This window comes from Sminthopsis crassicaudata, chromosome 5 (genome assembly GCF_048593235.1).
Source record: "Sminthopsis crassicaudata isolate SCR6 chromosome 5, ASM4859323v1, whole genome shotgun sequence".
NCBI lineage: Eukaryota > Metazoa > Chordata > Mammalia > Dasyuromorphia > Dasyuridae > Sminthopsis > Sminthopsis crassicaudata.
The window spans coordinates 71,513,719-71,531,774 of record NC_133621.1 but is presented as its reverse complement, the minus strand read 5'-3'; the positions used below and the strand labels follow the sequence as shown (position 1 = coordinate 71,531,774).

General features: G+C 32.0%; 1 long non-coding RNA gene across 1 annotated transcript in view; it reads left to right on the top strand.

Moving 5' to 3' along the window:
• The first annotated feature begins 2,485 nt into the window (after window positions 1-2,485).
• The window catches only part of LOC141542361 (uncharacterized), a 55,379-nt gene continuing 39,808 nt past the window's right edge, over window positions 2,486-18,056 (top strand). Inside the window, exons 1-3 of the long non-coding RNA XR_012482137.1 lie at window positions 2,486-2,539; window positions 7,070-7,110; window positions 9,262-9,354. This is a non-coding gene — a long non-coding RNA (uncharacterized LOC141542361). The remainder of the gene's footprint in view (window positions 2,540-7,069; window positions 7,111-9,261; window positions 9,355-18,056) is intronic.

Below are 18,056 nucleotides of genomic sequence, written 5' to 3'. Positions count from 1 at the left end.
ATAACCAGAAAAAATATTTTGGTTTTTTGGGGAAAAAACAACAACAATCTTAATGCTTTAAAAACACATACAGGGGGCAGCTAGGTGGTGCAGTGCATAGAGCACCAGCCCTGAAGTGAGGAGGACCTGAATACAGATCTGACCTCAGATAACATTTCCTAGCTGTGTGACCCTGGGCAAGTCACTTAACCCCAATTTCCTCAGCAAAAAAACATGCACACAAACACACACACACACACACACACACACACACACACACATACATACACTCACACACACAAGGTTTGACATTAGATAAATAGGCTCTATCCTTGACAATAACCAAATGTATGATATGATAGATGGATCCCCACCAAAAAAAAAAAATACTTAATGCCATCTCAGACATAAGGCATAATGTTCAGGATTAGAAAGGTGCTAATCATTCTGTATTCCATTCTAGAATGATCATATTTGAAGACTTATGTTTTATTTTTGATGCCACATTTGCCCATTTTGGAAAGCTATTAACCAGCTGGAAACCATTTAAAAGAGGATTACCAAATAATGGGGAGTATGGAGATCATACCACATGAAAATCTTTTGAAGGAAGCAGGAATGTATAGCATAGAAACGATAACAATCATGAAATTTAGGATAGATGGAATTGATTTGCCTTCATTGGAAGTCCTCAACACAAAGCCTTGTGATGTAGATTGAAGAAGTGACTGTTTTTGTTCTAATACAAGTTATATTAGCTATTTTCTGAAGTTCCTTCAAATGCTGAGATTCTACATTTCTGGGAACAGTAAGTCAGTAATGGTTTTTTTCTGAGGCAAATGCAGTTATCTATATTATTGAGTTATTATAAAATGGATTCTCCAAGTAAGTGCGGTCCCCAGGTATACTTGGTTCTTATGAAAAATCTCTTTCAAACTAGAGAGAGCAGAAAATGAACTGATCAATATTGTAAAGAATCCAAGAGGGAATAAATCATTTTCATTCCAAGGTCAGACAAATATACATGGTTGATTAGTAACAGAAGCAAAGACAAACAAACATAAAGAGAAAGAATTCTGGCCATTCTCTTGATTCTGAGGCCAGAACACAGGCAACCTGGTAATCTACAGTCTAACCAATAGCCCAACAGGGAGAGAGGTATTCCAGGATTGAGTCCCAGACTATGCTGTTTTTTGGAGACATTGTATTCTAGAGCTTAATATAACTGAAAAACTGAAAATGGCGATTTGGATTTTTTCTGCATTTTTCCTGTTTTATATTTCCATTTCTAAATTCTTTCATAGAAGGATTTTGGTGATTACTAATTTATGCAAAGGTGAGAAAAATTAAAAGATAATGGGAATTATCCATGCACTAGCTGACCTCTGGCTAGATAAGCAACAATAATGGGACTTATAATTTTACAAACTGACAGTAAGAGATGAACAATGAAGGAGAGGGGAAACTGTGCCATGAAAAATGGAAATAAAAAAAGAAAACAAAATAGAGAGCAGATACAAAAGAGCCAGTCCTGAAAGAGAACTGGCATCCAGGAGCGCATTTTACTTGCCCTATTTCACCATAACCCTGGGATACTTTTAATTACTTCGCTCTTTTACAAACAGTGTTTGACTATTTTGTCAGAGGGTCAAGGATAACAGCAGGACGTGCCCTTTTCTTCGGCTTAAAGGGACACCACCCTCACTATACTTTCAGAGGTACCCAACCTGGAGTTACTTATCAAGAATGATACTCATTTTTCCTGAGAGACCTTTCCTAAAAAAAGAATCTCCTGATTTCTTTGCTTTCTGAGCTCATGAGAGCAGATCTGCATTATCGGATGTCTAATATTCTTAGAAGATTTTGTTTGAGACATGGAAAAGGCTCAGTTGATATCATACCGGTCACACTGTGATATGCCCATTTTTCAAAATAGATGATGAGACTAGAGGCCAAAAAAGAAAGGAAAGAATATAGAAATAACTGATGGTTTTAAAATATGCTTTTCAGACAAAAAGTATGACATGAATTTTATTATTTCCTTAGGAAAAATGCCCTTGGCAATAAGTAACTCTAATTATACTATTTTTCAAGTAGATTAATACATTCATGAAATACTCTGATAAGATTTAATCTGGGAAGTTAGCAATTTATTATAATATACTACAGCTAAATAAAGGTACACTTTAGTTAGGAAACTGGTTTTTAAATCTAAAATATAAAATTTAATATCATATTCACCAAGTGGTTAAAAGGTTAGTGTAATTTTCAACTTTGACCTTCCCTTTTAATTGTCCCTGCTCCTTCCAATCTTACTTCTGGTTTTCCTGACTAGAAATCTTCTAAATATTGCCTAGTGCCAATTAAGAAAATAAAAAGCAAATTGAGATACCAGTATCCATAGAGGAATGTTACTGGCTGAGGTCCCAGATTTTTTTTTTCAAATCTCTGGTGAATAGCCTGTAACAGGAAGTTTGGGGAAAGTTTCATTGATATCATGCAGTAACCTTGAAAAAGCTTTGACCATGGGTGAGTTGTGAGGCCTACTTCATTATTCTAGGTAAAGTAACTTCAGATATTTCTACAAAATTGCTCAGTGCTGATGGATTTTGTAGATATTTTCTGCCCTTAGCTTCTTTTCTCTTCTCTGACTGCTACTATCTGGGTTTTCTTCATCATTTTTACTGAGAGTTACTTTAATAATCTGAATATATTTTGTTTTCCTTAACTCAGATTTCTCCCTTTCTAAAGCTTCATTTATGTCTATGCTAAAAAGAAAACTTACAAGTCATGTTATGAAAAAGTACTTTTTTAGAAAAAAAAATTCTGCTTTTTTCCCCACAAAACAGCTCTATTATCAGCAAGCACAAGTGAGAGGTGCAATTTTAAAACCATTGATCATTTTAAAAGACTTTTCTAATTGTTGGAGGAGCACATTGGTGAATCTATAATTTATATGCTATGACTTTCTAATTGTCTTTTTGCCTAAAGCTACTATGTGCCCTCTATTTATTTTGTTGAATTAAGAGTAAATACAACATTCCATATTTTCCCATCTAATCAGTAATCTTATAGTCTAATCCAAAATTCACTTAGATCACTGAGCTACTAAAATGTTTTACTAATCTCACCATTGATTTCCATTTTGATATTTAATTAGGGATTTTTAATTTTTTCTGTTTCTAGTTTTAAATGTGTGTATGTGTGTTTTGTTGTTATTTTCATTGTTTATGTAATTCATTGATTGTCTCTTTTATTAACTTATTGTTTTAGAAATATAAATTCTCCTATAAGACTGTTTTAGCAATATCCCATATGTTTTGGTAAATTGTCTAATTGTTTCTACTCTCTTTAATGAAATTGTTGATTTTATTTTATTTTTTCCTTTGGCCCTCTTGTTCCTTAGCATTGGATTAGTTAGTTTCCAATTAGTATTTAATTTATGCTTCCATGTAACTTCACTGAATATAATTTTTATCACATTATGATCTGAAAGGATGAATTTAATATTTCTGCTTTTCTACATCTGGTTGTGAGGTTTTTATGCCCTAATATATTGTCAGGTTTTGTTTTGTTTTGTTTTTTTTTGTTTTTTTTTTTTTCCTGAAGGTAAAATGTATAGCTCCGAAAAAGATAAGCTCTTATTTATTTATATTCAGTCGTCTGACATTTATTATATCTAACTTCTGATATTTCATTTCTCTCCTTAACTATTTTGTCATTTTTTATAGTTAGATTTACCTAGCTCTGAGAGAGGAAAGTTGCGGTCCCCCATTATGATGGTTTCATTATGAATTTCCTCTTATCATTTATTTTTAAAGAATTTGAATATCTTGTCATTTGGTGCTTTTATATTTAGTGTTGATATTATATCATCCCTGTGGTGCTTTTTAGCAAGATGTAGTTTCCTGCTTATTCTTTATAATTAGTCTCTTTTGTCTTTTGCATAATTTGAGATCATAATTACAACCATTGTCTTTTTTATCTCAACTCAAGCATTATATAGATTCTGCTCCAAACCCTTATTTTAAGGCTCTGTATGTCTGTTTCAAGTGTGTTTCTTAAAAATAACTTTTTTGTTGAATCTGTGACTTCTAAGGCAATCTAATTACATTTGTTTTATGGTATGCTTATCGCATTCACATTCTGTTATTATACAAAAATTTAAATTTCCACACAGTGTTCTTTCCTCTCTTTATCCTTCTCTCTTTTTATCCTGTCTCTCTTATACCTTCTGTTTTGCTTCTGACCACTGTCTTCTTTTATATGCCCTCCCTTTTATTCACTCTTTCTCTTATCTGTTTCCCCTCCCGCTTTCCTAATAAGTTAATTTTTTTAATCAATTGAATATCTGTGTATGTTTATATGTGTGTGTATTTTTTTTCCTTTGAACCAATTTAGATTTGAAGTAGATGGTAGCATTGTTTGGCCCTATGCCTTTCTCCCTGTTTACTGTAAAAACTCTTATGGGCTTCTCTAATGTGAGATAACTTTTCCTTATTCTTCCCCTTCTTTCTTCCTTCTCCCAGGATATCCTTATTTCTCACCTATTTTTTTTAACATCATCCCAATACAATCAACTCACTTCCATAGTCTCTTTCTGTGTAAAATCCTAAGTGCCCTAATAATAACATTTTAGGAGTTGCTTACATCATTTTCCCATATGGAAAGATAAAAGGTTTGACTTTGCTTGGGAATCTTCTGGTTTTTCTTTCATGTTAAATTTTCTATTCAACTCTGTTCTTTTTATTAGGATCATTTAAAAGTTTTACATTTCATTAAATATCCATTTTTCCCTTGATACATATATTCAATTTTGGTAGCTACTTTGTTCTTCATTTTACTCTCAATTGTTTTCCCTCTAGAACATCATATTCTGATTCTAAGCCCTCTCCTCCCTTAATATGGTAGCTCTTAGTATGACCATGACAGAGACTCCAAAATATTGAAATGTATGTATGTGTGTATGTATGTATGTTTTTTTCCTAGCAACTTGCAGTATTTTCTCTTGGACTTGGGAATTCTGGAACTTGAATGTGATATTTCTGAAAGTTTTGCTTTTATAATCTCTTTCAGGTAGTAATATATGGATTCTTTCAATCTATATTTACCACTGACTTTAAGATATTGGGGCAAATTTCCTTTATAATTTCTTGAAATATGATTTATAGGCTGTTTCTCTGATTATAGTTTTGAATTATTCTTCCTCAATCTATTTTAGGTCAATAGTTTTTCCAACAAAATATTTCACATTTTTTTCTATTTTTTTCTTATTCTGTTGGCTTCAATTTTGAACTGTGTTAGGATTACTAAGTGAGAACTGAGGTTGTCTGGACAGTGACAAGGTGAGAATTCAGGTTTTCTGGACAATTACAAGGTGAGAACTCAGGTTGACTTGATAGAGGGGGCAAGCTCATTGGCTGGGGTGGTTCTTCCCAGAAGCCCTTGCATTATCCCACGCCCATTCTCTGGGAGAATAAAAGAAGAGGACTCTCAGAGAAAGAGGAGACTCTGAATTGCATCAGGCTTGACGGAGCTCTCTGCAGGAAGGGAAGTCACTTCTTTGGACAAGAGTTAACAGCAACTGCCTGGAGACAACGGTTCATTACAGGAAGAAGAATCTGTCGGAGAGATTTGAGTAGAAGACACAGCAGATCTCTTCCCAGAGAGCGATCCAGCAGCTTCTAGAGACAACAGCTCGCTACAGAACTGAGTCTTAAATTTCGGTTGGGTAGGAGAGAGTTACTGTCTCAATCTTCAGACTTTTTTTTCCACTACTATTTTCAAAGCTAGTTCTCAGGCTTTGGAAATTATAGGTATTTCCAAAATGCCATGAAATGAAGAAAGGTATGAACACTGTTTTCCTGGTCTGAGCTCTGGTCTTTATTAGGAAAGGTCCCTGATTCATTGAATCAGAATGATTGTATTCTTTGGAGTCCCTGATTTTTGTGGCCAAAAGTGATATAGCTCCTTAAGGTTTTCACTCTTTGACCAAAAGTATTCCTTTTAAACTTCAAACTATGACTTATAAGTGAGTCTATACAATGGAATTTCCAAATAACATCTAGTCAGATATCTAGATCTATTATAGGAATCTCTTTCTAACCAGTTGCTAAGATCCCTTTATTATGTGACCCTTGAGAGCTTTGAGAAGCTGCTTGCTACTTCTGATGCTGTCACCTAGTCATCGATTACTGTATCCACATGGACTCTCAGAAAAGCACCACCCCTATGTCACAGATTTCTCTGACTTCCTTAGTTGTCTTAAACTAGGAGATTATCTAATTCTGACATTCCAGAATTTGATTGTAGGAATTATTTTAAAGTGCTTTTGGTAGGGAAATTACAGGAAAACTTTACTGAGTCCTTTCTTTATGCTGCTATCTTGGCTTTACCCCTAAAAGTTCCAACAATAATGTTTTAAAGAGATATAGCCTGTGACTTAGATTCTGGAGTGGTTTGTACAAACATGGCTTTGATATCACATTGAAACTTAATACACCATAAGATAATAAATTTGGAATTATAAGAAATATACTTAATTTAGCTCCATCCTAGAGAGAAGGAAACTAAGGCCATGAACCAAAAGCATGTAGTAGAAAATTGTTGAATTCCAATATCACTTAAATTGTCTTAATTTATCTCACTGTATACAAATTGCATCTCTAATTAAAATGTAAGTTCTTGGAGGGCAAGTATTATTTTTCATTTTCTTTCTGTTCAGAATATAACACAATGACTTTCTGCAGATTCTTAATAATCCTTCAGGTTGAGGACTTATTTTTTTTTGAATTTAAATGATGAACTATGTGCATGTGGAACTTAAATTTGCAGCTATATCTTTAAATATCATAATGTAGAATTTATTTGAATTAGAGTATTTTTATTTTTCTCATTCAAATGCTTTCTTTGGTAGAAAAGCATTTAAATTTTATAACCATTCCTTGAATCTTAGTTGGTATTTGGGGGGGGGGGCAAAAGAAAACAAGGAAAAGAAACCAATCAAAAACCCAATTATACCCAAATTTCCAAGAGTTATGTTTCTCTCCTTTTTTCTCTAATGATTCATTTATCTGGTTTCTAATTCCAGGCATTACATGGACATCATAAATCGGGTTGATGTGAAAAGAGGTATTTAAACCTTTACCCTCTAATAGACTCATGCCACAATACTCCAAATTAGAATTTTATAGTCTAGATTGTAGACTTTGGGGGAACAACTAGCAAGACTGTACTAGATGCTGTTGTTAATAAGTCTGCCAAAATACCTGTGAACAGAGATAGGTTGCTATACCAATCTGGTCCTCTGAAAAAGTTAAGTTGTTACAGTTCAAACACTCATTGATGACTGCTTAATTATTAACATCTAGAAAACTAAAGCTATATTCTAAATAATTGGAGATAAAGATCTATTTTCAAACCCCAGGGACCTCCATCACTTGTTTGACTTATTATCTCAAAGATTTTGTTCCAGAAGGATACTAGAAATCACAGAGGGAAAGGGACAGGGAAAGACTGAATATTTTTCAAATTATTCAAATCTAACTTCAAATCATAGCTGAGGGCAAACCCTCTTTACCTCAGTTTCTTTATTCTGTACCATGAGGAGGTTGAAGTTGAATACCTCTACGATACTACCTCTACGATACTATCTGTGTCAAAATCTATAATCAAATATATCTATTGAATTCATCTCAACAAATATCACAAGTAGAAGGCTGAGAGAGAAAAACAAAAAGGGTTAATTAAAGAAATAAAAGATTGCCACAAATGTTAGGAGTTTGTGGCATTCCAATTATGCAAAATTTCAATTTTAAAATAGAAATGTTTTCCTTGTTATTGTTATTCAGTGTAATAGCTATCATTTATATAGTACCTACCATATACCAGACATTTTACAAACACTGTCTCTTTTGATACTCAGAACAATTCTGTACTAAGGAAATAAACAGCAAATAGTGGTTAAGTGACAGACCCAAAGTCACACACATGCTTTAGAGGTTGTATTTAAGCTCATTTTCCAGACTCTAGATATAGTACTCTATCCACTGTACCACCCAGCTGCTTGATCTAGATTTGGCATTAATAGAAATTAGTCCCAGGGGATATTTCCCCATTACTAACTTTCTGGTTTGGCTTTAGAAGTTTGAACAAATCATAGCTTCTCTGGAAATCATTTTCATTCAGTCAATCACAGAATTACAGAATTTGAGAATTAAAATGGCCCACCAATTCAAGAAGGAACTCAAGTATATATTAGGGACTCCTACAGGCATAAAATTAAATTATTGGGGAATTCTCCATAGAATATTTAAGGAGCTTATATTCTAATGAGAAATCATGAAAAATGAAGTAACACATTTTTACACATAAATATGCTTCTGTATTCAGGGCTTTTTCATTAGCATTCAACATCAACTAAATTTAAAATATAATATGGTAAAATGAGGCAAAGGGACATTTAGACATACTAAACCAAAATAAGCGACCTACTAAAAGGAATATAGACTGTACCCAAACTACTTTGGGACAAACTCTATATACAGACTCTATAAAAATACAAATGTGTGATTTCTTTGACCAACTTGACTCCTTTTTAAAAAGCAGAATTAGTTAATTATTTTAAATGACCAAAATAGATTAACCACTTAGACATAGTCTTAATGTTCTTCTAATTATCTAATTCTAGTCTCTCATTGTTAGAAAGAATCATGAATCAGTAGCAATGGCTGGAGAAAGAAATCATACCCTTAAGGTATGGCCTACTCACTAGAACCCCTCTATCTCATTTAATGCACATAAAATGTAGCTGAAATCACAACACATAATCATAGAAATAAGCTGGGAAAAAGCCTTTCATTCACAAGGTAGAAAAGCAAATAAAGTAGGAATTGATAGAGTCTCATTTTTATGCGAAAAAAAAATATGTCCATTCACTTAGTACTTCTATCAGCATCTTTCCTACCATTTATTTGGTCATCTATGCTAATGCTGTCATATAAGTGAATATGGGGGATTATGAAATTATCATGATCTATTATCAGCAAATGTTTGATTTGTATACCTATTTTATATACCTATATATCCAGGGTCATATCAAAATTTTACAGGCAAAAAAAGGTCATGAGTGGGAAAAGTTTAAGAAGTCCTGGTATGCTCTATAAGGATTCAATAAATAGTAGCTAAATGGTTTGGTCCAGTGGGGATACAACTGAAGTGCAAAATAACAATTGTTGCATTAAATTCAATATTTACTAGGCAGGGTCTATTTTTATTTTACAGTTCTAAATAGGATGATACAGAAACAAAACAATCCTTGTCCTTACAAAGTCGGCATCTTTTTCTGCTGGTGAGATGGCCAAGAAAGACACACAGGTAAGTGCATACAAAGATATACAAAGTTGTTTTTAAAGGGAGATATTAATAATTGAGTGGAATTAAGAAAGATTGTATGATGAAGCCAAGCTACGTTTTGAAGTAAAGTAGGAATTCTATGAACATGGTGGCAAGGTGAAAGTGAATTTCAGACATAAGGGGACATGTCCACAAAGACTTATAGGTAAGAGATTATTAAGTGTGTAGAACAGAAAGTAGGTCAATCAAAATATGAACAAGGACTAGAAGATTATGGAAAATATTTTTATGTTAGATTCAGGAGTTGTGTTATTTATAGCCTCAAAGTGACATAGAATTTTCAATGTAATTCTAGATTCAAATTATTCTCAGTTATTTCTTCTGTGACTTTTTCTTGTTTACTTCACCACAATATTAACCTTTTGTATTTTTCCAAAGGTACACACCAGGACAGCAATTATTATTGGTAATGTCCTACTAGTCATAATTCCAAAGAGTCTTTACATTATGAAGAAAAAAATTAATCTTTACATTATTATAGTATGTAGATAAAACTTATTATTAATTTTCCAACATTCTCTGTCCTTTCCCATCCCAAAAAATTCCTACAAAATCCCTATATTTCTGAGGATTTTATCAACTAGACCATTCTATGTCATTTTTCTACACAATTCATCTGAAGCTTCAGATAGTATTTTTGATCATTTTGATACAAAGTCATCCTCATGCTATATCAGTAAAATCATCTTTGGATAAATATTAAATAACAAAATGGTCATGCTTTCCCCTGAAAGACAATTCAAATTTGCTTTTTTTTTTCCCTATGCAAGAAAAAATGCAAATTAGTCAAACAACAAACTACTCATGCTCATTTCAGTTTGACCATTTAATGGAGAAAAAAGAAGAAAAAATGCACAAGGTTCTCTTTTCTATAAAACATATTATTGCCTTAAATGTATGAATAATTTAAAGATCCCTATCAGTGTTGTTTCCAAGTCATCAAAAGTCTAAGTTAAATCATATTAATAGTAATTAGCACATCAAAATATCTGGGGTTCCATGAGTCTTTGGACTTTGTGTGCTTTTTTTAGGATTTATTAAGTTTTTTAAAGTTTTGCCTTTTGGTTTTACAACAATTATGTTCTCTTAAATCTTCCTTTCAAAAAAAATAAAAAATAAAATCTTCTCTGAAACAAAGAAAAATATTTAAGCAAAACCAACTGATATGGGTACCATATCACTTGGCATGTATTATATTATATTACATATCCTTTTATATATGATATATATTCTATATGTTCTATATATTATATACTTCTATATTGTTAAGAGCTTCTCATTCACTCTTATAAGAGCTTCACATAGGTTTGTGGCAAGAAGTTGGGTAGAAATAAAGTTATGAAATACCATGCTAATTTTAACATACTAAGAAAGTAAAATAAGCTTTTATCCAGTGAGGAAAATCACAAAATCTACTTACTCTACTTACTTTATTTTTATTTTTTTAGGATTTTTAGTGTAAGGAAAAATGCCTAAATAAATTAAGTTTATAGCTGTTACACCTCATGTAGTTGCATTTGAGCATATAATCATAATTTGTTGTTATGTAAACTCAGCTATCAAACACTTGTTATTTTAAAGCTGGAACTAGTCAGCTCATCTGACAGCCTCATGGTCTCTGCTCCCAGCCTAATTCATGACTGGCTGTGAGACAGAGGAAGTCCATGTCTGCTATAATCTAAACACCGTGAAAATGGAACATAAGAAGCAATACAGAAAGGGGGAAATAGGCTAAACCCTATAACCCAGACAAGAATCATACAAGTCACTAGGAAGAAAGCGCGGGGGAAATCAAGTCTTCAAGCACAGACAGCTGCTTCAGCAGATATGCAATTAGAGAGAAGGTTTAAACAACTTAACAGTTGAGAAGCAATGAAATATCATCTCCCAAAATGGGGAGAAACACTGTCCCACATCTGTAATTTTTTCACATCTGCATTATGCATTTAAACTCTTAATACAATGCTATGCATTCTACCATATTTCCCCCATTCTCTTTGGTTGTATTTCTAGTTTCAAAGGTCAATCCAATGCTTTCCAGATTTTATAGTTCACTTTCCCCTCCTCAAACACACACATACATACACACTGAAAACAGTTGTACAGCAATGTGAACTGTGTGTCATCTTAAATAGCAAAAGGATTTGGGTCTTCTGTTTATCATGCAGCTTGAGATGTACCACACTTGGAAGTATATGTTACTGAACAATTCAATATATTTCCAATGCACACAGGGCAGCATTGGGTAATGAATGTGAACTCACTGTAAAGTCAAGATGTCTCAGGTTCAAGTCCTGTCTTTAATATCTGATCATGACAAATAACTTAGCCTTGAATTTCTCAAGCTCCCCTCTAAGAATCTAAGTTATGGAGGCATTTCTAACATTGGCATTCCCACATTGGGAATTCTCCATCATCGATGAAATCCCAAATCCAAACAATACTCAAAATTTGTAACTTATTGCAAAGAAAATCTTCTGGACTAACCTTTTCTCTTGATTTTGTTTAATCCTACTTATTTTTGGGAGAAATAAACATTATACTAGTGTTGAACATACTTTAAAATTGTCATAAATTTTAGTCTATGGAAGATAAAATGTAAGAAGATAAAATGTAAAGAACAGCAATTTGAAAAATAAGATATAGGCATTTAAGAGGTATATGTGGTTAGCTTATATGCTATGTGCCACTTTTTTCACCAAAATATTTTGTATATCACAGCTGACATTTTATGAAGTTTTTTCCCCCTATACTTTAAAGGCAAGAGTTAGGGGCCACTGAGCCACAGAATCTTGCAGTGCAAAGAGCTCAGAGGACAGCAAGTCTAGGAGTCCCTCAGGAAACTGCTAGAGCAGCTACATTATCTGCCATATTTTGCCAGCACCAGAGGTCCTGTCAACAGGCCATGCTAGGCTGTTCTGTTTAAACAGCAATAATTAAATCTCCCTGCTCTCATTTAAAAAAAAATAGAAAGTAAGAAAGAAAAAGGAAAAAATACAACTGCCTGCTGTTGGTCTGTGGAATTACACTGAGTGGATGTAAATTTTAATTTCATGGTGCAAGTGTTAAATTATTGCCATCTAAGCTGTCTGCCAATACTGGATGAAATCTCACCACATTTTAATAACTTGCCTTTTGTTTGGAATGGAATAAGACTTAGGAATAGCACATGTGTTATGATTTGAAGGGGGGGTTTATGTGCAATTAAAGTCCTGAGAACCACAACAACTTAGCCACATTCAGTCCCCCTAATTGGGCCAAGAGGAAACTGTTGTTTCTGCAATGATTTGTGTCTAAGAGTTTTTGAAAATTTACTTTCTTTTCCTAGATTCTCTAAAACATGGAAATTATTTGGGAAGCATCTGCTTATTGTCAATAGTCCAATTTAACTCTTAATCAGGACATGCATTCCCATGAATAAATATTTCAGGTACACTTATTGGAGGTTTTCAAAGTCCAGTTTTCATTCATTGACTTTATCCAACTCTCAAAAGAATTTTTCACATTTAAATGATCCAGAAGTGTCATTCAGAAATTATTATTATTCTTTTTGCATACCTTTTCTAGTAGTTTAAATAACTCCCTCTGTTCTCTCCAGGGATAGATAAGTAAGCACAAATATGACAAGGTCAAAGAAATCAAATGACCTGGATTTAAGATCCATCAACAAAGAACTGAAATACAGAGAAAATGTGTTAAGCATAACTTTAAACATATTTTAGAGGTTGTGTGAGATGAACATTTCTAGATTCTCAAAAACATTACTATAATTTATTTGAATTTCAATGTAACTAGTATAAATGAATTTGTATTTATAATGCAAAACTTAAAAGTTAAGTGGGAAGAGGAAGAGGACATTTTAGTTTGTTTGGATCAATATTTTATTTCAAACTTGGCATTATGTCTGCTAGGTTCAAAATTTAATGCATTTCTTGTAGTTTAATTGACTGACTACTCTGAAGAAACTATGCATAGCTATTAATGTAAAATGGCATTAAAATAGAGTGCTGCATAGTCAGTCTGAAAGAATCCATACTTGGTTTATCTCATACCCTAGGGTATCCAAAAAGACCACTCAAGGAGCAAATTGGTCTGACATCTCTGTATGCTATTGACTTGATGAATCCCAGATTCTTTAATCTGAATAAAAATAGCATTTTCAATCTGGCTAATATGAAAGAGCTCTGACTGACTACCAATCAATAATTCCTTAGAGAATACACAATAAGCTAATGAAAGCTTGGTGCCCAAGACTGAGCATACTGAATGTAAATAGTGCCCAGAATGTAAATTCAGAGAATAAAGATTTTATGTATAGAACCTTAGGGATTAAACATAGAAAAGGTATTCAAGAGATTGGAAATTTGTAGACCATTAGATTTTACCCAGTGGAAAAATCACACCCTATGTTTTATGTCCCTTTTATTATTTATCTTCTTGAATTTAAAAAAAAAAAAACTTAAGCAAATAAAACCAACTCATGCCTTTTCTCCAATTTTCAAACATTGCATTTAGAGACTTTTGCTATATCTGCCTGATTTTCATCAATACAATCCTTGAAACATTTAAATCTCTAGTAAATCTATTTTACAAGTATTATGTCATCTTGATTAGCCAACCAATAGTTAGGATTCTAGCTCTCTTACAGAATACTTCACACATTTGACAATCTACTTTTCTGTCCATTTACACATACAAAGGGGAATGAATGTGGTCATTTATAGATGGTGGATAGGCAGGCAGACAGACAAATAATAGGTAGATTAGATAGATAGATGGATGGAGACAGAAAGATGGATAGATAGTGAACACATGCACATCTATACATAATGTATACACATGCTTTCTCCCAATTAAAGTTACAGAACTACTTATATATGTGTATATGCACGTGTATGTGTGTATGTGTGTCTGTATATGTGTGTGAGGGTGCAAATCTATATGTGTAGGTATATGTGTGTATGCACACTGCATCCACAAAGGACAAAGAATTGTAGTTGTAAGGGGAAACATGAAGTAGTTTGTATAAAACTAAACTTCCAATCATATAAATTCTTAAACTGTTGAAAAAATATGGCAACAATATTAATACATCATCAACACAATAATGACTGGCATTCACAGAGTACTTTAAGCTTTATATGTGCTTTGCAAATATTACATACTTTTATTCTCACAACTCTAGGAATCAGGAATGATTATTATGCACATCGTACACATGAGAAAGCTGAGGTGGACAGAGATAAAAATGATTTGTTCAGGATAACATCGTATCTGAGGAAAAGTGGAACTCTAGTCTTTCTGACTCCAGGTCCAATGTTTTCTCCACTGTAATCAACTATAATACCCATTTGTTCTGTAAAGCAACTTTTTGTGTCTTTCAGGAGTATCAATACATACTCTATTCTCCTCTGGGATAAGAATTTATGTAGAATGTGCACAATTCTATCTTCACTATTGCAGCTAAGTAGTCACTATAGACAACTCTTCATGAATGTGAATTTGCCAATATTAAGATCACTTTTAAAGATTTTAATTTGTGTAATAATGGCCTGTAGGCCATAGAAGGACATGTCCAAATCAAATTACAACATATAACATGAAAATAATCTGTGACACTAGACTTCAAAGTCTGCTAAAGAATCTACAGCAGATGAGTGAGTGCTTAAGATATGCCCAAAATTTTTAGATTTAACAGATCTATAAAATATAGTATAAGAAATATAGCGATGACTATTATCTCAACCATTGTAATGCTATTATTTTATTGTTTAGTCATTTTTTATTTATTTAATACAAAATAGAAAAAGAAAGTCAGAAAAGGGAGAAAAATTTTCATGTGTCCCACAGAACATCAGGAAGAATTCAAAATATATAATAATTATTTCCATTTCAAGAAAGCATATATAATGATAGAAGACATGATATTTATGTCTGTTTCTTTCCTTCCTTGTAGGTTATTCTTTTGTTCTCTGCTGTGTACTTTATACTTCATTCTTTTTTTCTCCTTTCATCCCACTCTTCAATTCCCCCAAGCAAATTACAGTTAAGCATATATACATGCATATATATATATATATATATATGTAAATATATATATATATATATTTTACATTTATACATATATACACATATACAAATATACATACTTACATATAGACACATGCATATATATATGTGTGTATATATATATATATATATATATACATATATAAACATACACATACACTAATCTTTGATATTAACTGTTATATGTTAAATTTTGGTTTGGTTGAAATAAAGTCCTGAAAAATCTATTGATATCCATCTAATGTTAATTTTTTCAATTGAATATTATACTTAATTTTGGAGGATATAATATTTTTAACTCAGCCTTGTTCTTTTGATTGTTGATATATAATAGTCCAAGGCTTGTGGTCTTTTATTGTAGTTGCTAGTAAATCCTACACAATTCTAATTATAGCTCAAGCATATTTTTGTTGTTCTTATTGTTTATTTGTTTTTCAGGTAAAATTTTCTCTTTGATCAGAGGGTTTCTAAATTTAGCAATAATGATTTTGTGCTTTCATTTTATGGTCTCTGAGGTGGTGGTCAGTGGATTTTTTTTTCTATCTGCTTTCTGCTTATGTTCTATCACTTCAGGACAAATTTCTTGGATTATTTCTTGCATTATTGTATCAAGGCTCTCTTTTTGGTCACAGACTTCAGGGAATCCAATTATTATTATGTTTTCTATTGTTGATATGGCATCTAGATCTGTTGTTTTTCTTATAAAATATTTCACATTCGCTTTGATATTTTTATTCTTAATAATTTTTGTTATTTCTTTGTCATATAACTCCACTGGTTTTCCCTTGCCCACTTCCAATTTTAAAAGAATCATTTTCTTCTTTAAGACACTAGATCTTCTTTATTAGTTGGTTGGCCTCTTTTCATAATTTTGTTTTTCTTAGATTGTTGTCATTATTTTTGTTTTTCTTCATTCTCTCTTTTCATTTTTAAAGTATTTTTTGAGTTCTTCTATAAATTATTTCTGTGCAAGTAGCCATTTAGTATTACTTTTATGACAGAAGAAAAGGTCAGGAATTTAAATGAAAAAATTTAAGTAGGAATAAAATTATATCTATTGTTAGTAGGACTTAAATTCTATTAAAACATGAATCAAGATGTTTTGGAACAAATAAAAAGATTGGGGGGAAATGGCCAATGCAGTAATCTGCAAAAGCATTAATTTAGTAGCAAACAAATATAGAATTGTGATGTTCAATCAACTTCATGGAAGAAAATATAATTTCTTCTTATCCAATGTAATTTTCCTGAGGGTGAGGACTGATAATTCTTGTAACCATATCCCTGATGACTAACAAAAGTACCTAATTCACAGTAGTTCATTTATTGACATTATAAAACAAGAATTTTTGTGCTGGGTATGGTGGCACAAACCTGTTGCCCTTGCTACTGGGGAGAATGAAGATGATGGATCACTTAAGTTTAGAAGTTTACTGCTGCAGTGGAAATCATACACATTAGATATTCACTTGAAATTTTGTGCCAATATGGTACGCTCTTGGCATCAGAGGGCCACCAGACTACACAAGGAGAATCAGAGACATTCCAGCCTGGGTGATAAAGGAAAATTCAGTTTCAAAAAACAAAAACAACAATAAGATAAGGGACAGAATTCACAATAAAAAACAAAATAGGTAATTCTGATTAAAACATGAATGATTTTGAATGAACAAAACTGATGTAGCTAAATAGGAAAGATTAAGAAATATTTAAAATATTTAAATCAAGTACCTAATTAAAAATCTGTCCTCTATATCCTATAGTAATTATATAACGTGATAAGTTTAAAATTATTTTAGTAATTAATAAATTATATATATATATATATATATATATACATATATAGTATACTATATGTGAGAAAAATGCTAAATGATTTATAATTAGTTTCTTATGTGGTCCTCACAACAATTCTGAGAGGCAAACATTATTATTATCCTCATTTTACAAATAAAGAAAAGAGGCAATCAAAAGTGAAGTGACTTGACCAAGGACTTAAGGTTGGAATTGAACTCAGATCTTCCCAACCCCCAACTGTTCATCATTTGTACCATCAAGCTTTTCTATAGTATAAGCTAGTCCTCTAAATAGTAAAAGAATAGGAATGGTTTTTCAAAGATTATGTTCAAATGGAAAATTATTAAAACTACTAATACTCGCATAGATACAAAATAAAATAATGTCAAGTGTTATTTTACTCACAAAGAAGAAACAATATCTTCTTTGGTGACCTGATAGTTTATTTTTAGAATCCTGAACAAGCAAAATTAATTGCAACAATGATTTTTTAAGTAGTAAGATTTAAAGTAAACCCACAAAGATCAAGTATTTCTTTATAGCAATAACATGACTTATGAGGAAATAAAAAAAGAGAAGTTCTATTCAATATGAGTATGAAGTTCATAAAATATCTAAGAATCTATTTCTCAAATCACATTAAAGACATACAGACATAATTACAAATATCGTTGAAGATATGAAGTTTAACTAAAAAGTTGCAATATTCAGTGTGTGTGGCTTGGCCATACCAATAAAAATGCAATAACTATCATAGATATCTACGTTTTTACTTTATATATTTATTTTACATATTT